Source organism: Achroia grisella, unplaced genomic scaffold (assembly GCF_030625045.1).
Source record: "Achroia grisella isolate CSIRO2021 unplaced genomic scaffold, CSIRO_AGI_Agris_v1 utg2716, whole genome shotgun sequence".
Taxonomy (NCBI): domain Eukaryota; kingdom Metazoa; phylum Arthropoda; class Insecta; order Lepidoptera; family Pyralidae; genus Achroia; species Achroia grisella.
The window spans coordinates 277,151-285,235 of NW_026712761.1; the positions used below are offsets into that span (position 1 = coordinate 277,151).

Sequence of the window (8,085 nt, forward strand, 5' to 3'; positions counted from 1 at the left end):
GGTAGATCGAGACCAACTGTAAGGTATTTAGCATCCATAGTCGTCAAAGGTCGAGTCCTTTTGATAGCGCTCCAGGAACATCAAGTTGTTTAGCATTTTGTTTTATCCTAAAGAATAGAATATCCCAGAATCATATGATACAAATGCGAGTATAGTTTCTTGAATCGAGAATTCAACAGTGCTGCTACAGTTTGTTACAGTTTTTGAACCTCATAACCTTAACTACATAATTATTACCTTAATTATAAATTGTTGGTGGCCTTTGCTAAGTCGGAAGAATCAGCTTTAAATATCCCTAAACTCGTTACTTTTTTATATCGTCAGGACAGTTTTTGTGTTATTAAGTTGTTTGTATATTTTCATTATTTCTATTGATGTTGTGTGTCTAAAGGTAAATACAGCGAATGGCTTGCTAACATTGTCTGTTTGTAAAGTTTCAGCCTTTTTTTGTTTTTTAGGTAGATAAAAACTACCTCCAGTCATATCATATATTTGTAACAACTTTCTTACTATCAAAATAAAACATTACAATGATATCTCATTGAATAAATTAAATGATTAATAGTATAAGTGAACCTATTTTGTATAGTCAGGGATTGAGAATAGAGAAATGCGCGTAACAATATTTTACCCATATCTACCAAGCTCGACTATATTATGTAATGATTTTATTAATTTTACTAGATCGCTTCCCATTGATTTTTTGGTTGCTTGAGGTTTTGTAATGTAATCATATGCTATCGAATCTTTACTTTCAAGTCATGCAGGTGCTGTGCAGTACCTTTTACGCACATGCAAACTCATTATTAGGCTCGTCTCAAATCATATCCTACTGACTACGCGAATATTAACACAGCCGAGGACTTTTTAAAAAAATACACTGGACAGCAAATAAACCGGGCCACTCGCTACATTTGAACTTTAGTCCAATTTTCTCAAAAAGTATAATACTTTACAACTGTCAAAGTCATACCTATAGAAAGTGCGTTTCATGACGATTATAATTAATGGAAAAACATTATGATTTATCAATTTATGAAAGTGTTTATTAAGAATTGTCGTTTCGACACTTCTTATTTTTAACCAGCTTATCAATATCTGGTTTAATATTGCTGGTTGCAATCCTAAAACTTCTCAAGGTGAACATCGATGATTCTGGTCCTCATTTTGGATTTCACGTTTTTCATGCGTGAAAATAACTGCTCACATGTATATGTGGATCTAAAAAGTGATATACATAAGTTCACAAAATCTGTAATAGAGACGTATTTCGAAAAGAAATCAAGCAAATCAACATCAAATTTATTTTTTAAGGTTGAATTGCACTGTAGGTTTATCACTTCCAATAATCGTAAAGCGTCGTAATTTTTCTTTGGAACTGGCTGATAGTTCGAGTTTTAATTCAAACGCTTAACCCTTCTTTGCATGATTTTTGCTATTTTTTTAAAATAAATCAGGGTGATGTAATTAATGCTCTAGATTAAAGGAAAAATATTCAAAAAAATCCTAATGTAAATAAAAATATGTATTATGTAAAAAACAATATGATGGAAATTTACATCATCATGCATTGTCACATATTTGGCTCAGTACTAAATAAATAAAAAAATATTATTTACTCAATCTTCTTTATTCTTTATGATAATTTAAAAAACAATTATTATTTTTATTTAAGCATAAATTGACGCCACATATACTACACGAAATTGTGGAATAGCCTTTGCATTTGGGAAATTTGCACCGGAATGACCCACCTACTGTTGGCCAATGTTCAGCACCATCTTTTCTTATGTCTTTTGGAGGTGGTGGTGCTGGAGAACCTTTTCTTTTTTTTGATAGTAATTCCTCTTCTAGTGAACTGGTACTAGGACGACCTCTTTTGGCGTCTTTGGTGGGTCCTCTGTTGCATAGCACAAAGGCCAATTCATTTCTGAATTGGCCCATTGTAAGTAAACTCTTTTTGGGTTCACCTCTTTCTTGAGCATTTTTTTTATATATAATCCAAGAGTTTATAATAGCTAGATCTAATAAATGATAAAATATACGCAAGTACCACTTTTTAGACCTTATTGTTATATGGTTTCTGCCCAAAAAGCTATCCATGAGATCTACTCCTCCCATATGTTTATTGTACTCTTGGACAATAAACGGGCAAGTAATATCAATTTTTTTCTTTTATTGTCCTGTCATATCTATTGACTTTAGTTACAGGTAATGCTCCAGCATAAGAAGATAGCAGGGTTACTATTTTATTATCTTTCCAAGCCACACAACTCAAATCTATGCCATCATGCACAGACACTCTTTCCTCAAAACTACCTCTGGGCACAGATTTTTTCATGAAGTTTTTCTTCTCTGGAAGTTTATTATTTGGAATCCTGTTTTGTTGCACAGTTCCCACTGTGTGAATGCCTGATTTAGCTAAAAAAACTACCAATGGCAAAGATGTATAAAAATTATCAAAGTATATGATATGGTTTTGCTTTCTTGGCACTCCTCGAAGTAAACGAACTACAACATTTCCTGTTGAACCAAGATCTGGTTCATCTGTGAGCTTTTCTGTATTCTCTTGTCCAGAATATACCTCAAACTTGTGGGCATATCCCATCAAATCACAGAGAACATATAATTTGAAGCCCCATTTATGGGGCTTCTTAGGCAGATATTGTTTTAAAAAATGCCCTATTTTGGTAGAACACATCTATTCATCCACAGAAAGTCTTTGATCCATTGGCACTGTGGCAAACCTCTCATTGAGATGCTTGATAACAGGGCGGATTTTATAAAGCCTGTCATGTTCTGGATGACCTATAGGTTTGTGAAGATCATTGTTATTAAAATGTAATGATAACTTTATTTTCTCAAACTTGTTCAGTGGCATTGTTGAAGAAATGGGCTCATATCCAAACTTTGGCGACCAGTATGATCTTGTGCTAGGAAATTTGATTACTGACATGTACAATAATATACCAAAGAACTTATACAAATCATATTCTGTAACTGTTATAGATGAACTGGGATTACTCTGTATTATGTATAAATTTGTCTCCGCTACTAATGTTTTGATAAAATCTTCAGTGATAAAATAGTTAAAACATTGATATGGAGTTTCTAGGTGTGATAGACCACCTGAAGCAGTAGAAGTCCCCAAGAAAGTAATTTTATCTGTGTCATACACCAGATTCCTTTTTTTCCAAATCAAGCTTCTTTTGTCAAATGGAAAACTGGATGAAGACTGCAAATTGGATGAAGTTGATGGGTGAGAGGGTTCTTGATCTCCTGTTTCTACAAGAGGAGGATCAATGTCAGCAGTTTCATCCACATCATCCCCATCATCATCATCGTCGTTCTCCTCCTGCAACACTCTTATAACGTCAACAGAATCGCGGTTTTCATCATCGGAATCTTGGTCATCGAGGTCATCTTCTGAGAGCCAACCGCCTTGTAACTTACTAAGATAATCTTCAATATCTCTTTCATTCAAGTTTCCCTAAAACACAACATAAAATAAACATTTACAAAAAAATGTTTGCCATACATTACAAGTGAAATTACTGCATAGAGATGTAAATTTCCATCACATAGTTTTGAGCAATTTATTCAGTGTTTTTTGTGTTAAAAAACCAAGTAATTCGTGAACTAAATTATTTTTTCCTTGTAAATTTCGATTCAAATCATTGAGTTGTTATGTGATTTCGGTAAGAAAACCTAAATCGGCCACCCATTATTCATCACTGAAATGCGGCACAGCTTAAAATTGGCAATTTCTTTTCGCAAGTAAAAAATCGTTTTAATATTTTACATCGGCTCACCCAACGAACATCGCAGAAATAAATTGTCACCCTATTCAGCATTGATCTCCTTTAAATATTCCCGAAACTGGCTATGATTCAAGCCTCGAGATTTAATGAAGTTCACAGTTTTTACTACAATACTCATAACTTCTTTGATATTAACAAACTTTGCACACAAGTTTTCTTGATGAATCATGCTATGGTACTGTACAAAAGAAACATCAGGATTATTTTTCTTTAATAAAGCAACAAATCGTTCATTTTTTCCAACCATAGCCTGAGCGCCGTTTGTAGTAATCCCAGCCAAATTTGACATATTTCGCTTATATTTATTTACGACAGCATTGAATGATTCATACAAATCACTACCTTTTGTGCTGCCTTTCATTGGAACTAAAGCAGCCAATTCTTCAGTGACAACAAGATTCCTGTCAATGTCGAGAATAAACAGAGCCAACTGCGCGGTATCAGTTAAGTCTGTACTCTCGTCGAGTGCAACGGAGTAATAAACGAATTGTGACACACGTTCCGAAAACATTATTTCTGGGGATATAGAAAGAATGTTACAATTAATGAAATTGAAATCTACAAACAATTTTACTAAATTTATTATTACTTCTTTTATACCCTTTTTGTAAGGCACTGAATTTAATAGTGATGTGGTAATATTCTGTATATCTTTAAAACAAGTTATTACATGAAAATATTGATAGCATAACTATCTCTTGTGATTATTGTCTTTTGCACGTAAATATTCGCATGTCTTTTTATTTCTGTCCCCCAATAATGTTAATCTACATTTTTTGCAATTTTTTACTATTTTATTTAAGCAGCGATTTAACACCCATCCGCTTACATATATTCTTTGGTCAGCCCCAGCATCCTCATCCATATTAATACTAATATTTTCTATTACTTTGTTAACCCTTAATTTGGCAGAGGATCAATGTGTTATATATATGTAAAATTTATGTATATTTATAAGTTTAGGGTAGTAAGGAATCCAGAAAAATAAAAAAAAATGTTGCGACCTTCAGGTTTCCAGGAAACCAATGTTCATCAGAGTGAACATTGCCAAATCTGTCGAGAAATACCACTTTATTGTAATGTTTACTGTGATGAACATAATCAAATTAGGGTACACATTCAAACAGGTAGTGCAGTTTACAAAATATTTTTATTTATATAAAAAACAAAACAAAGACATAACAAAATATCTTTTATAACATAATAGAGCCTCTTCTAGCATTTCACAAACACAAAACTTTGTATTATTGTGTATGAAAATTGAGAAAACAATTACGAGATTTTTTCCGGTAACAAAACAGAGTCTTATATTACATTTCATGCAGTACACAGTAGTATTTTTTAGGCAATATTTGCACCTCATGTCTTCTTTTGTATTAGGAAAGTGGCAAATATTGCCGAAACGTATGGGGCTAATGGGCCTGGGTAACTTAGGGTTCTTTATTGTTGAATTTTCAACGATAGAGTGAGAACGTACAGACCGGTTCTTTTTTGTTAAATTTAGATATAGATCTTGCCGAAATATTTTCAAAGATTTTTTTTTCTGGCAAAATATACCTATATACCATCTTCTAGACTTAAATGGTATTTTATAAAGAGATACTAACATATCATCCAGGTCTACACCCCCCATATATTGTACTCCCTTACTATTTGAGGACAGTGAACATCTAACTTTCGCTTTTCTACCTTACAATATCTCTTTATTTTATGCACAGGTGTGCATCCAACAAATGAACTTATCAGGGTGACAGGCTTATTGTCGTTCCAGCGAACGAGAGCCAGCTTGGTTTTGTCACATACGTCCCGTGAATAAGCTACTCTCTTTTTCTTTTTCATTGCCTTTTCACTAGGCAAAATAGATCCAGCACCCCTGGTTCTATTGTTACGAATCGTACCTAAACAAAATACGCCATAATTTTCTTTTAAAATATAAAATAACTCAGGCGATGAAAAAAAATTGTCACAAAATATGGTGGCTGGCTTTCTTTGAATAGATTGACAAAGAGCTATTACAATTTGTGCCCCAAACCCAATTGAAATTTCTTGTTCAGTGAATTTATGAAAACGGAATGTATCTTCTCCTCCATATAGGATAAAGTCATAAATCATGCCACTTACTCCAGCTCGCACGTAATTTTGAATCCCCACTTGTTGAGTTTATCTTTCATGTACTGCTTTCTGTTGCTTGCCTTTCTTCCTTTATAAGCAATCATCGTCTCATCTATACTAAATTTGTTTTCATTTTCTTGCAGCAAACAGTTTTTTCTTATTTTTTCTGCTATTGGTCTTACTTTGTAATATCTATCAGTATCTTCTAAGCTATTATCAGCAAAGTGTAGAAATCTACGAATCTGTTGATAGCGTTTTAAACTCATTAGATCTGCTATCGGAGCATACCGGAATCTACTGCTCCAATAGTCTAGGTAACTAGGCATTGAGACAATACCCATAAGTATATGGATAGCTATACAATCACGCATTTCGTCTTTTGTCACTTGAATAGATTTGCCAGTTTTTTGAACAGAGTATAGATTTGACTGTACGGTAATATCGGTCATAATGTCTGAAGAAAAAAAAATATTAAAATATTCTAGGGAATCTGCAGTGGGCAGGAAAGAGGCATTCATTATATTATGGTCTTGGTTTTCTTCAATTGTCGGAAGGTGACGCTTTTTTTCCATTTATAGGTTAGTACGAATTTCGGAACTTTCTTTCGTCTTTTAGCCAGCATTGGAGTAATGTGCCTTTGGGCTCGAGTTTTCCTGGTAGCACTTTCAGGAGTTGATAAAGGGGCTTCAGACGGAAGAGATGGTATAGAAGATAAGGAAGGTATGTTCTCTAGTCGGCGTAGCTGGGCAAATTTGACGTAGAACTGGAGTCAATTGCAATGATGCTTCTGTAAAATCAAATTCAGGTGGATCGTCCCCAGTGTCATGATCTTCAGCATCAGGTTTAGGACTGCTTAAAATATGCATTCGCTCTAAAGATGAATCTAGAGATGGTGATGATGATGAAGCTAAACTTGGAGTATGCAGATCTGCCAATTCATTGTCCATGTCGGACCTATCACTGGTATCTGAGGGAGCATGTTGTATAGGCACAAGCGCCAATATTTTTGCCGTGCGTCCATGCAAAGTATGCTGTTGGCAACAGAAAATACCGAAATAGGCAAAATGAAACCCATAACTTCAAAATGTTAAAAAAAAGACATAACTATTTTGGATTAATTTATCATTAGGTATTTGGCATCGTTTACCGTGATGAACATAACATGTAGGTACTTTATAGGTTATTTGGCAATGTTCATCACAATAAACATAAGCTTTTGGCGGTTCATAAAACTTGAGGATTCACATAAAGGCACATAATTCACACACCAAAATATAACAAATAGTCTAGATAAGTTAGTGAAAGCATTAAAATACTTGAAACAATAGAAAATCAAGTAAAATCTTTATATTTACCTTGTGGAACATAGACGACCTGCGAGGCGCCGACATTTTGCTTTGACAATGACAAGTAAAAGTGTTGCCAGGTGCGTAGATATTTTTTTTACTATTAAAAATATTATATACGGTATGATAATATTACAAAAAATATGAGTTTGGTGTAAAAATATAACGAAATCATTTTTTTTCTCATATGTTTCTCACAGTGAACAAAATCAAATTAAGGGTTAATTATTAACAATATTTTGAGATCTTGAGGATGAGGATGTGGAGGATGTTGAGGGGGCATTCGACTGTTTATTTTCAACAAAAAATAAAAGTGTTTGTAAACACCTATTATTGTCCTCTTCACAATTAGCATTGTATAAATGAGTGGTAATATAATTATTAATTAATAATGTTTCAAATCCTTTATAATTTAGTGCTATATTTTGGACTTCCAAAGAACGAACATTTCCGAAGAAGTTCTCAAGCGGATGTTGGTCTAGATTACGTGTTAATAATGCGTCGAAACCATATAATAATTAATATTGCTTTTTGTTCTCAACTTTAATACTATTGATGCTATGTGTCCAAATGTAAATACAGCGAATGGCTTGCTAACATTGTCTGTTACTAAAGTTTCAGCCGCAACCGCGAAAAGTAATGTAGCAATACTTTTTTTGTTTTTAGGTAGATAAAAATTACCTCCAGTCATACTATTACAATTTTGTTACTACCAAAGTAAAATATAATTGAATTGGAATTGAATATATTAAATTATTAATACTATAAATGGAACCTACTCTGTTCTTTAGTCAGGGATTGAGAAT

General features: G+C 33.4%; 1 pseudogene; it reads right to left on the reverse strand.

Annotated features, from left to right (window-relative positions):
- Positions 1–5,938: 5,938 nt before the first annotated feature.
- LOC131843022 (uncharacterized) lies at positions 5,939–7,007 on the reverse strand (annotated as a pseudogene).
- Between the last annotated feature and the right edge of the window lie 1,078 nt (positions 7,008–8,085).